The sequence below is a fragment of the Bufo bufo genome, chromosome 1, assembly GCF_905171765.1.
Source record: "Bufo bufo chromosome 1, aBufBuf1.1, whole genome shotgun sequence".
Lineage (NCBI taxonomy): Eukaryota > Metazoa > Chordata > Amphibia > Anura > Bufonidae > Bufo > Bufo bufo.
The window spans coordinates 384957610-384971247 of record NC_053389.1 but is presented as its reverse complement, the minus strand read 5'-3'; the positions used below and the strand labels follow the sequence as shown (position 1 = coordinate 384971247).

General features: G+C 45.4%; 1 protein-coding gene across 1 annotated transcript in view; it reads left to right on the top strand.

Annotated features, from left to right (window-relative positions):
- The window catches only part of GRK6 (G protein-coupled receptor kinase 6), an 85012-nt gene that overhangs the window by 12617 nt on the left and 58757 nt on the right, over window positions 1-13638 (top strand). The window lies entirely within an intron of this gene.

Genomic DNA, 13638 nt, shown 5'->3' with positions numbered 1-13638 from the left:
CTTATAGATTGTTACTTCATCCAATGTTTTTTTTCTGCATAAGAAAAGCTGAATGCAGATAATGGAAAGAAGTTGGCTTTTTCCAAGCATCAATGAGAATGCAAACCAGAATAGGATTTCAGTAGCTGCATACATCCTACATGACCAGTAAATCTTCCATATAGTGATTTTTCAGATACAGACCATGCTTGGCACCAGGGGCGGATTGGCCATAGACCTTATAGGGAAATTTCCCGGTGGGTCGATGCACAGGGGGCATGTATTTTGTGCTGCTGGCAGTATTTTGTGATGGACTGTGGTATTTGGCTCTGTTGGGGCGGTATAATGTGCACAATATGGTATTGCTGGCCCTGCCTTTCATCAGTTTGTACCCAACTACAAAACGGGGCCAATTTTAGTATTTTTTCCAGGGCCACTGTAAGTTCCTAGTCCGCCCCTGCTTGGCGCTATCAAGCATCTAACAAAGTAGAAGATGATAATCTTTATTTATATAGTGTCAACATATTCCGCAGAGCTTTACAATCAGAGGGTTCATGTACAAATAAGCTGTGAGGAAACGCAAAAGGTAAAAAGAGCTTGTTTTGTACAATGCTCCTGACATCTTAAAGGGTTTCTGCCATCAGAAAAATCATTATATAGGTGGCTGACATTAGCAATGTGCTAAGGTCAGCAGAACATAACTGTATGACTTATATCTCCCTACCTGCCGTTCGCGCTAAATAATGACTTTTATAATATGCAAATATACCTCTAGGTGCTAGTGGGGCGTTGGCTGCAGCACCTAGAGGCTCCGTCCTCTCATCGTTTGGCACGCCCTTGTAAAGGTGATTGACATCCTCGGTCTCCTCCGTACCTCTGCAAATCCCGCGCCTGCGCCGTCCATTTTAGTATTAGGCGCAGTGAGTGAAGGACGCTTGCCTGCTGCCATCCTTCATTGCTTGGGGTAGGGCATTCCCGAGATCCAAAATGTCTTGGAGACTGCAATGAGAGTTTTGGATTATGGTGGATGTTGGTGTTAAATTTGCAGAGTGTAGAGTGGTAGATGGAGATATAAGGGGTGCAGCATAGTGGATGAGAGTAAGAATTTAAAATTGAATCCTATATTGTATAGGCAACCACTGCAATGACTGGCATATGGTGGAGGCATCAGAGTAGTGGCTAGACAGATTCAAGATAGATTGGAGAGGGGAAGTCCAATTAGTAAAGAGTCACAGTAATGAAGTTGAGAATGGCTCAGGGCGACAATGACAGTTTTTGTTGTTTCCACAGTAAGAAAGGTATGGATTCTAGAGATGTTTTTGAGTTGCGGCTGTATCATAGGGCAAGCGACTGAATATAGGGGGCGAATGAAAGATCAGTGTCAAACAACACTGAGACAGCAGGCATGCGAGGGAATAGGGTCACTATTGCAGGTGGTAGGGCGAGAAGGAGAGGATCCTGGAGACTCCTGTGTCTGGGTTGAATATACACTGAACAAAAATATAAACGCAACACTTTTGGTTTTGCTCCCATTTTGCATGAGCTGAACTCAAAGATCTGAAACATTTTCTACATACACAAAAGACCCATTACTCTCAAATATTGTTCAAAAATCTGTCTAAATCTGTGTTAGTGAGCACTTCTCCTTTGCTGACATAATCCATCCCACCTCACAGATGTGGCATATCAAGGTGCTAATTAGACAGCATGAATATTGCACAGGTGCACATCTGTGTTCTTAGTGGGATGACTGCTCCTTGCCTCCCACAACTCAGCCTAGTTGATAGTGGCACAGCAAGCGGCATGAAGGCAGCATACTGCCTGTAAAGTGACAGGGGTGAGAGAGAGTGCATGTGCTCTCACTCTTGATTCACTGATCAATATTTGACTATACAGTGGAGTGGTTACTGTATTTTTAACTCTTGTTCATTTTTGGTTCATTAATTAAAATTTAAATAAAGGTATCAAGTACACGTTTTTTACTTAAGTAATAATAAAAGTGAAGTATTAAGATTCACCTGGGGCAAGATAGGTTCAACGCCTGCATAGGCATCTGTAAATAAATTATTTGATAAACCTTACCCAGGGTATGTCCCAATTATAAATAGGATTTCTGTGATGTGTGGCAAGTAGGAGCGTGCTGAGATGGATGAGATTTTGCGATCGTGAAACAGAGAAGGTTGTGGTCAGAGAGCGGGAGAAGAGTTAGTGAAGTCAGAAACCAAGCAAAGCCGGAGGAAGACCTGGTCAAGTGTATTGCTGTCTTTAAGCGTCTGTGAATTAGAAAGTTGTGAAAGACCAACAGATGAGGTTAGAGATAGAAGCTGGGAGGCAGGCATGGAGATCAGGTTGCCCAAAGTGTGAATTGGTAATTCTGAGGACAAAAAATGTGGAAGCCATGAAGCTAAGTGATCCAGGAACTGGGTGGGAGAGCCAGGAGGGTGGTAAACATCTGCCACTCTCAGGGAGAGTGAGTTGAAGAGTCTGAGTGTTTGCACCTCAAACGATCGGAATGAGAGTGAACCTGGAAGGTGCATTTTGGTTAAAGAAGTATGCCGACTCCACCACCATGTCGGAGGGTATGAGGAAAATGTAAGCCACCTCAAGACAGAGCAGCAGGAGAAGCAGTGTCAGATTGCTGAATCCAAGTTTCAACGAGAGTCAGCAGGTTAAGAGAATTAGAAAGAAAGATGTCATTAATATAGGGGAGTTAGTTGCACACTAAGCATGGATTCCACACTGACCAAAGTCTGTGAAGTTTTAGCAAAGGCGTTGGACTATCTCTCATGGCATACCTGTCTCCTGCCGTGTCTAACTGTCCTTAAATGTAAGACACTTTGCCAAGACATCTACTGCCCTTGTGCCACCCCTATACTATGTCTAAAGTTGAATTTAGGAGGGCACCTGGCGCCGCCAGCCATGTCCATAAGTACTTGATGCTTCTAGCATTAATTAATTCTGAGAGAATCAGATGTACCCAGCTGGTGGCCTTGAAGATAGCTCGAGAGGCCCCCTGGTCATCGGCCCAACTGGAAACTTCCTTGTAGGGTCTGTGGCCAGTCCACCCCTGCTTGCTCACTGTCAATACCAGTTTCATGTTTTTAATGTTTATTCAGTTTAAAAAAAAAAGCATAAATAACAGAAAGGGGTACTTTATAGTGTAATATGTTGACTATGGAATAATAGTATCAAATTCACATGAAGTAGGGTAGTTATGTAGCTATCACACTAGCCTAATTTATGCTAGGTGATAGGCACAACTCTCTCTTGAAGGCTTTGATCACAAGAGTTCTGGTTTTGACCAACCTTTTTCCGAATAAAACAATCAGTGCCCCCCTACTGGTAACCGTGAATGTGTGTTCACTGTATGCTGTCACTCAATGACAAGCAGTATCCCTGTAATCTCCCTGTTAAACTAAAAATAACTTTACAGGCAAGAATGTGCTTCCAAGTTTGTTATACAACTAAAGAAAAATTACGTTGAAGCTATAGTTTGCCTAACATAATAGGTTCACAGGTTTACCCGCCGCCCACGCGCACACACACTTTTTTTTTTTTTTTCTTCATAGAATGCACTTAAAGGGTTTATGCCGTGATTGATGTGAAATCTGAAAATCAGACATCATATTGTACACTACATTACCTTTCTAACAAAGCTAGAACCAGCCTTGTACCTCACATGGATCCAGAGATCTCCACATTCACTGCTTCAATTGCTCTGCTAGATTATTAGAGCCTGGCAGCTCAGGGGATGTGTCCCTTCTGCTGCCGCTCCCATCTTGTAATTGCCACAGCTTCTAAGAGAACATATGGCTGGTGGCAGTTGAAGATTTAAACTGAGCATGTTCAACCAGCTCCGTGAGGTGGACAAGAAATAAGGAAAAGAACAAACAGCAGGTGGCGGATATATTTGATTGAATATTTCAATTACATTTACATGCAATTACAAAAAGTATTCAGATCCAGGTGCTGGTTTGAAAATGTAGAATATGTTTCATAACAACCAGGATCCAGGTATTGATGACTTATCCTCAGGATCAATATCGGATTGGTGGGGGTCCGGCAGCCTCCGGTGGTGTAACTACCACTTTGAACAGAGCTGGAAGCAACACTCCATTCAAAGTGTAGTGGCCGTGCGCAATTCCCTGAGGGCATCTACTTTTAGGGGGACCTCCTGGGATGGGGAAACTAAGCCCAGGAGCAGAAGAGACGGAGGGGCGGGAGGACTACTTGGGCAGAAAGGGTGGCTATTTTATAGAAGTTTTCAGTGCACCACAGTTCTGCTGTTTGTCACAGGGGAAGGGAGATCCATTCATAACTCTCCATATATGGACAGAAGAATACAGTGGCATCTAACACCCATAGATTATTATAGCCTCCATTAAATATATATAATAATTTTTTTTCAAGTGTGTTTTTTTTTTTTTTTTTTCTTTTTTATAATGACCTATCATCGGCATCTGATCAGTAGGGGCCCGACACTCAGGACCCCGACGATCAGGTGTTAGAGAATGCAGCGGTGCTCGCGGCCATTTCTCTTCTTACCAAGCACAGCGCTGTACATTGTATAGAAGATGTGCTTGGTATCACAGCTCGGCCCCATTCACTTGCCAACCACCTCTTGTCTATAGTCGTCTGGCCATTTGGCACATATCTCTGCACAGATGTTTTAAAACGTCTGTGCAGAGACTGCAGCTGCATGCTACCAGAGCGGAGAGACTGTTGTCAGTCCCAGCAGAACTCCCCATAGCGAAGGCAGGGACGTTTTTTCACCGACCCTGCCTCCCTTACCGCTGTATACACAGCGCTGAAAGAACACTGTGTACAGAGATCAGAAAGCGGCAATGCTGTTTTCTACGCCGATCCCAGTGATTATGTGATTGCCGAAGACCAGGAGTCTGCACAAGCTGGTGGGTCTTGGCCAGATCAGCGCTGCAGTCTTGTATGACCTTATGGAGACATAACGTGTAAAGCTAAAGGGGTTGGCCCCTCTGTTACCACTGATTAAAACTATAACTATAAAACTTAAGCAGATCTGCCTGGTTTTCCTGCTATTGGCAGCCACGTCCTGTCTCCTCCATCCCTGCAGGTGCCATGGAGGAGCTACCTCGTCCATGCCTGAAGCCTGTGCTGCTGTCTGGGTCCTAAAGCACCCTGCTTGTATCAGAGGTGGCTTCTGGCACTCCTGGCTGTGCAGGGCTGGCAGGGACACTTATTAAAAGCTGAAATAAAGAAACTTTTGCAGGACGAAGGGAGACTGTGAGGAGAAGCTGTGATGGCTGATCTCACTGCAGGCTCTGGCCCCTCTGTCTCTCCTGTACTAAGAGGATCCTGTCAACATGTGAGGATGTAGCAGAGCCAGGGAAGCGCTGTGGACCACAAACTGTGAGGAATCCAAGTGTCTGTCTGGTATATGGCCCCTCTGCTCTGTGTTCTTATCACACACATGATATTACAGCCAGACCAACAGTTCAGGAGATTTAACCCCTTGTGAGCTGTCAGTATGGCTGAGGTCAGTGATATCAGCAGCAGTCACTGGTCTCATCTGTATAAATCTGTGCCCTCTCCTTCCTGCACTCTGTATATGGTGATATGTGACACCCTCCATACAGTGATATGTAACCGCCACCACTGTAGACTGTATATACTGATGTGTGACCCCCACCACTGTATATAGAGATCCGTGACCTCCTGTACACTGTATACAGTGATGTGTGACCCCCTGTACATTGTATATAGAGATGTCGGACTACACTCGTTCCCCTTTTTTTCCCAGGTGAAGGGTAGTCCTATATTCATAGATGATTTCTAGGCTGTCAGCTGGGAATAAGTTGTGTGATGATAGACAGGAGGCTCCTCGCTATGTGAGCAGATCAATTTGTAAAAATGTATTCATCAGAGTTCTTGTGCAAAAAGGGTGTGTCCCCCCACTCAAAAGATCCCTCTCCTCCGGCAGTCCGTGCACCTAAACAGAAATCTCGGACGGCTCAGAGCTGCTAAGGATTTCTGGCTTCATTTGAGTCAGAAAACTGACGAAAATGAACATAGATTTGTTGGGGCGACTGGTCACGCCCCCTCCTTGCCATTGTCACGCCCCTTTTTTTTTTCTTTGCAACTTTTTAACTGCGCCTTTAAGAGAAAACCCATAGTTTGCAAGTTTTTAACGCCACTTTTCAGGAACAAAGAAAATGATAAATTTCCCTCTTTATTCATTCTGTCAATGGCTTACCCCCCCTGCAGAAACATATGTGTGGGACGGGTAGTAAATCTCTTTACTGCTGGGACTGGGGCGTTCCTTCTATTGCTATGTTTGTACAGCTTACTGCTGGGACTGGGGCGTTTCTTCTATTGCTGTGTCTGTACAGCATACTGCTGGGACTGGGGCGTTCCTGCTATTGCTGTGTCTGTACAGCTTACTGCTGGGACTGGTGCGTTCTTTCTATTAGGGCTCTTTCACACTTGCGTTGTCTGGATCCGTCGTGTACTCCATTTGCCGGAAGTGCCTGCCGGATTCGTAACACTGCAAGTGAACTGAAAGCATTTGAAGACTGATCCGTCTTCAAAATGCGTTCAGTGTTACTATGGCAGCCAGGACGCTATTAAAGTCCTGGCTGCCATAGTAGTAGTGGGGAGCGGGGGAGCAGTATACTTACAGTCCGTGTGGCTACCGGGGCGCTCCAGAATGACGTCAGAGCGCCCCATGCGCATGGATGACATGATCCATGCGATCACGTTATCCATGCGCGTGGGGCGCCCTGACGTCACTCTGAAGCGCCCCGGGAGCCGCACGGACGGTAAGTATACTGCTCCCCCGCTCCCCACTACACTTTACCATGGCAAACAGGACTTTAGCGTCCCGGCAGCCATGGTAACCATTCAGAAAAAGCTAAACGTCGGATCCGGTAATGCGCCAAAACGACGTTTAGCTTAAGGCCGGATCCGGATTAATGCCTTTCAATGGGCATTAATTCCGGATCCGGCCTTGCGGCAAGTGTTCAGGATTTTTGGCCGGAGCAAAAAGTGCAGCATCCAAAAAACGTTTCGGTCCTGAACTGAAGACATCCTGATGCATCCTGAACGGATTTCTCTCCATTCAGAATGCATTGGGATAATCCTGATCAGGATTTTTCCGGCATAGAGCCCCGACGACGGAACTCCTATGCCGGAAAAGAACAACGCAAGTGTGAAAGAGCCCTTACTATGTCTGTACAGCTTACTGCTGGGACTGGGGCATTCCCTCTATTACTATGTCTGTACAGCTGTACCTCCCAACTTTTGAAAATCGCAAAGAGGGACAATATGTGTGGCACACATCACCGCGTTTTTTTTTCTCATACCAGGTCACTCCTATAACTCCGCCCAAAGCATAATTACTGACTCTGTCACAACTGCAGCATTTGGGGATCAGTAAGGCGAGTGTAAAGTCCTTTTTTTGCAGCATGTGGAGCTCCTGAGACAATTATTATAATATTTTTTTTTTTGCACTTCAATATCTAATTAAATATTAGCAGAAAAATCACCGGATTATAGATATTTTAACCCCTTCCCAACATGTGACGTACTATTACGTCATGAAAGTCAGTGACTTCCCGCATTTTGACGTAATAGTACGTCATGGTGATCGGGCGGGCACCGGAGCAGTGCGCGCCTGATCACTGCAGGGGTGCGGCAGTCCCTGATAGCCGGGTCCCTGCTGTGTCTGCCGGCATCGCTCTTAACAGCGATGCCGGCGGATTAACCCCTTCTATGCCGCGGTCAGCACTGACATAGAAGGGGTTTGCTGCGGGTAAGGGAACCCATCGAGTTCCCGCGCTGCTGTGGCAGGGACCCGATAGGTGAAAGGCAGCCCGATGCCGTGCAGAGGCTGCCAAATGCCTTGCACGGCATCGGGACTTGCCTTCTACGGGTGCCCAGGACTTCCAGCTTCAGGCTGGTCTCCTAGGCAACCTGTTAGTGTATTACACATATAATACACGAACAGGCAATGCATTACAACACAGATGTATTGTAATGCATTGCAGAGGGGATCAGACCCCCAAAAGTTGAAGTCCCAGAGTGGGACAGAAATAAAGTTTTAAAAAAAAGTGTTTTTAATTTAAAAAAAAGAAAGTTTCAAGTGAAAAAAATCACCCCTTTCCCCAGATTTCATAATAAAAAAAGGAAAAACACCGGCTCTATAAATATTTCACATGATCCACCCAATAAACACCATAAATTTTTTTTTTTTTTAAAAACTGTCAAAAAAAGCCATTTTTGGCACCTTACGTCAAAAAAAGTGCAACACCAAGTAATCAAAAAGGCGTATGTCGAACAAAATGGTACCAATAAAACAATCGCCTCATCCCTCAAAAAATTTGACCCTATATAAGAAAACCGCTCAAAAAATTTAAAAAACTATAGCTCTCAGAACATGGAGACACTAAAACATTATTTTTTTTCCTTTCAAATATGCTATTATTGTGTTAAAGTAAAATAAATAAATAAAAAGTATACATATTATGTATCTCCGCATCTGTAACAACCAGCTCTATAATAATAACACATGACCTAACCCTTCAGGTGAACACCGTAAAAAAATAAAAATAAAAACTGTGTAAAAAAAAATGCAATTTTTGTCACCTTACATCACAAAAAGTGCAACACCAAGTGATTAAAAAGGCGCATGTCCCCCAAAATGGTACCAATAAAACTGTCGCTCATCCTGCAAAAAATTAGATCCCTACCTAAGACAATCGGTCAAAAAATAAAAAAGCTATGGCTGTCAGACTATGGAGACACTAAAACATCATTTTTTGGTTTCAAAAATGCTATTGTGTAAAACTTAAATAAATAAGAAAAAGTATACATATTGGGTATTGCCACGTCCGTAACGATCTGTTCTATAAAAATATCACAAGACCTAACCCCTCAGGTGAACGCTATAAAAACTGCCAAAAAATAAATAAAATTGGTCACCTTGCCCTATAAAGTGTAATAATGAATGATCAAAAAATCATATGTACCCAAAAATGGTACCAATAAAACTGGCACCTTATCCCCTAGTTTCTAAAATGGGGTCACTTTTTGGGAGTTTCTACCATAAGGGTTTATCAGGGGGGCTTCAAATAGAACATGGCATCTAAAAACCAGTCCAGCAAAATCTGCCCTCCAAAAACCATATGGCGTTCCTTTTCTTCTGCACCGTGTGTCCTTACATCAGTTTACGACCACATGTGGGGTGTTTCAGTAAACTGCTGAATCAAGGTAATAAATATTGAGTTTTGTTTGGCTGTTAACCCTTGATGTGTTAAATAAAAAAATGGATTATCTGCTAAAAAAGTGAAATTTAGAAATGTCATCTCCATTTTCCTTTAATTCTTGTGGAACACTTAAATGGTTAACAAAGTTTGTAAAATCAGTTTTGAATAACTTAAGAGGTGTAGTTTCTACAATGGGGTCATTTAAGGGGGGTTTCCACTATTACTATGTAATGTGATTTTTTTCATAAATAAAGGTGAAATATATTGACTCAAATTTATGACTATCATGAAGTACAATGTGTCACAAGAAAACAATCTCAGAATGGCTTGGATAAATAAGTGTCCCAAAGCTATTACCAGATAAAGTGACATGTCAGATTTGCAAAAAATGACATGGGCAGAAGGGCGAAAACTGGCTCGGGGTAGAAGGGGTTAAGGTCTAAATTGCACAAAATAATGAAGTTATGGTCTAATATACAGGTTATTAGTAATGGCTCTGGACATTTATGGCATTCCAATAGGCTCTGCCATAATTTTCTGATAGATGCGGGTAGGACCTACTCCTATCTCAAGGATGGGGCCCCTCCATAATATGTGGCGGCTTCTCCATTCACTGCTATTAAGTAACGAAAATAGTCTAGCCAACGTCTTCTCCATTCATTTATACTCTCCTGGTAAATCAGGTTATTTTTTAAAAAATTATACCACATTCCCTTTTTGTTTTAGTATTTTTATTTTTTTTAAATCTGCGACAACCCCTTTAAGCTTCCTATAAGCAAATCTAACCGTTACAGCAAACAGGAGTAACAGGTAAGGCCTCTTTCACACTTGCGTTGTTGGGATCCGGCATGCACTTCCGTTGCCGGAGGTGCCTGCCGGATCCGGAAAAACGCAAGTGTACTGAAAGCATTTGAAGACGGAACCGTCTTCCAAATGCTTTCAGTGTTACTATGGCACCCAGGACGCTATTAAAGTCCTGGCTGCCATAGTAGGAGCGGGGAGCGGGGGAGCGGTATACTTACAGTCCGTGCGGCTCCCGGGGCGCTCCAGAATGACGTCAGAGCGCCCCATGCGCATGGATGACGTGATCCATGTGATCACGTGATCCATGCGCTTGGGGCGCCCTGACGTCACTCTGGAGCGCCCGGGGAGCCGCACGGACGGTAAGTACACTGCTCCCCCGCTCCCCACTACACTTACCATGGCTGTCAGGACTTTAGCGTCCCGGCAGCCATGGTAACCACTCTGAAAAAGCTAAATGTCGGCTCCGGCAATGCGCCGAAACGACGTTTAGCTTAAGGCCGGATCCGGATCAATGCCTTCCAATGGGCATTAATTCCGGATCCGGCCTTGCGGCAAGTGTTCCGGATTTTTGGCCGGAGCAAAAAGCGCAGCATGCTGCGGTATTTTCTCCGGCCAACAAACGTTCCGTACCGGAACTGAAGACATCCTGATGCATCCTGAACGGATTACTCTCCATTCAGAATGCATTAGGATAATCCTGATCAGGATTCTTCCGGCATAGAGCCCCGACGACGGAACTCTATGCCGGAAGACAAGAACGCAGGTGTGAAAGAGCCCTTATATGACAAGTGCTCTAGGTGAGTAATACTTAAGGAATTCAATGAAGAGCAGACTGCCTAAGTTTACAATTATGTACTTGATTTTTATGGCACTTCTGTGTGCTATTATTTACCCCCTAAAATAAAAAACTGGACCGTAAATCTTGCATAAGTCCTTGAGTTATAATTTTGTCAGGTTATTAAACTCTTAATGACCAGCCAAGTTTTTCAGTTTTGCCTCTCCATGTTTAAGCAGTGTGGGGATTCGCTCTGGTAGTTAGGAACGGCTCTTACTTCACCGAGGCCAGGAACCTTGTGACACATACCTTCCATCTATGATGATTGATTCCAGGTACTTTCTTACATACCCCCCTCCTCCCTTTGTTCAACCCTGAGGGGGTATATGCCATACAGTATACCCGGGACAGGGCATCCACGTTTCCCTGCAACCGGCCTGCCCTGTGTTCCACTGAGAACTTAAAGTTCTGTAAGGACAGGAACCACCTGGTGACTCGGGCATTTCTCTCTTTTGCCTGGCTCATCCACTTGAGAGGGGAGTGGTCAGTCACCAGGTAGAACTTTCTCCCCAACAAATAGTAGCGGAGAGACTTGAGTGCCCACTTGATAGCCAGGCACTCTGTCCACTATGCTATACCTGGTTTCGGCTGGGGTGAGCTTGCGGCTTACAAAGACAACGGGATGCTCCTCCCCGTTAACTTCCTGAGAGAGTACAGCACCCAGGCATACTTCGGAGGCATCTGTCTCTACCACAAACTCCCCATTGAAGTTGGGCGTTACCAAAACCGGTGACCCGCACAGGGCTGACTTCAAAGTGGAAAAAGCCTCTTCCGCCCGCTCGTCCCAGCGAACCATCACTGATTTTCGTCCCTTCAAGAGCCCTGTCAAGGGCGCGGCTATAGTGGCAAAGTGGGGAACAAATCTCATGTAATAGCCCATCATTCCTAGGAACGACTTTACTTGTTTAGTGGTGACAGGTCGGGCCAATTTCTTATCACCTCTATTTTGTTTACTTGGGGTTTGATCACTCTGCGCCCAATGACATACCCCAGGTATTTTGTCTCCTCTAACCCTATCGCGCAATTTTTGGGGTTAGCGGTTAATCCTGCTTTTTGAAGGGAGTCTACTATAGCCTGCACTTTGGGCAGGTGACTTTCCCACTCTGTACTGTGGATGACAATATCGTCCAGGTAAGCCAATGCGTACCGACTATGTGGTCACAGCACAACGTCCATTAGCCTTTGGAAAGTGGCGGGGGCGCCATGCAGACCAAAGGGTAACACCGGTGTGATGAAGGCCATTTTCTATTTGGCAGCCTCCGTTAAGGGTACCCTGCCAGTACCCTTTGGTGAGGTCCAAAACAGAAAAATACCAGGCTTTCCCTAACCTCTCAATCAGCTAATCTACCCGGGGCATGGGATACGCGTTAAACTTAGATACCTCGTTTAATGTTTGAAAATCGTTACAAAACCGCAATGTCTGGTTTGGGTATCAGTACTATAGGGCTGGCCCACTCACTTCTAGACTCCTCGATGACGTCTAGTTGCAGCATTAGTTGTACTTCCTCAGAGATGGCCTGTAGCCGAGCCTCAGGTACCCAGTATGGTTTCAACCGGAATTTGGCCAGAGGCTCAGTGACAGTGTCATACTGGATTACGGAAGTGTGTCCAGGGAGGTCTGAGAACACATCTGTGTTCCTTGCAGACAAAGTCCCTGGCCTCCTGAGTCTGTTTAGAAGAGAGGCTGTCAGCAATCTTCACTGTGGCAACCGCTTCCCTTACATCAGACTTAGGGGCCGGAACCTCTCCCCCTAGAAAACTCGGCCGCGGGCTATCGTCAGCACAGGTTTCCCTATCCTTCCACGGTTTAAGTAAATTCACATGTTACACCTGCTCCGGCTTCTGCCGCCCTGGCTGGTGTACCTTGTAGTTTACTTCTCCAACCTTTTCGAGTACCTCGTAGGGTCCCTGCCACCTAGCCAGTAACTTACTGTCCACTCTCGGTATCGGAACCAAAACCCGATCTCCCGAGTTAAAGGGTTTCTGTCATGAGAAAAATCATTTTGTAGCTGACTGACATTAGCGATGTGCTAATATCAGCAGTACATACCCGTATGATTTATAACTCCCTGCCTGCCGCTGTTCCCTCAAAATAAAGACTTTTATAATATGCTAATGAGTCTCTAGGTGCTAATGGGGCATTGCTGCAGCACCTAGAGGCTCCTTCTTCTCACCCTTTGGCACGCCCATGTACAGTTGATTGACGTCCTAGTTCTCCCCAGTGTCCCTTAAGTCCCGCACCTGCGCTGTCCCATTTAGTATTCGGCGCAGTGAGTGAAGGATGCTCTCCTGCTGCTGGCTCCTTCCTTCAGCACAGGAGTCCAGAAGCACCTCCGCTTGAGTGTCTCCCACTTCCACCTAGCACAAGTGGTCTAGAGCCTCCGGGGTACCTGTGGCACACAGTTTCCTATCATATTGCGATTGTCGGTAACCACAATTAGTGTCCGTGGGCTCAACCCGATGAGGGCACTCAGCCCTGGTGTGGCCAGGTTCCTGACACCGCCAGCAGATTAACTGGGTCCCATAGGGGGGTGGTTTCATTAGCTCATACTGGTGGGCCTGGGGTGGGGAGTTCTGGAGTTTGCCTGCCCTGCTCCCAAAAGAACCACCCTTGAGATTCTTGGTGGCCTCATAGCGCTCCACCAGGTCCACCATTTCCAGGGCATTTCCAGGAGATACCTGACCGATCCAGTGCTGTCAGCTAATAGTCTATCCAGCATAGCCGTGGGACTTGGCACATCAGGCTGTAGCCACTTTTGCAAAAGGTGGAGTAAGTCTTAT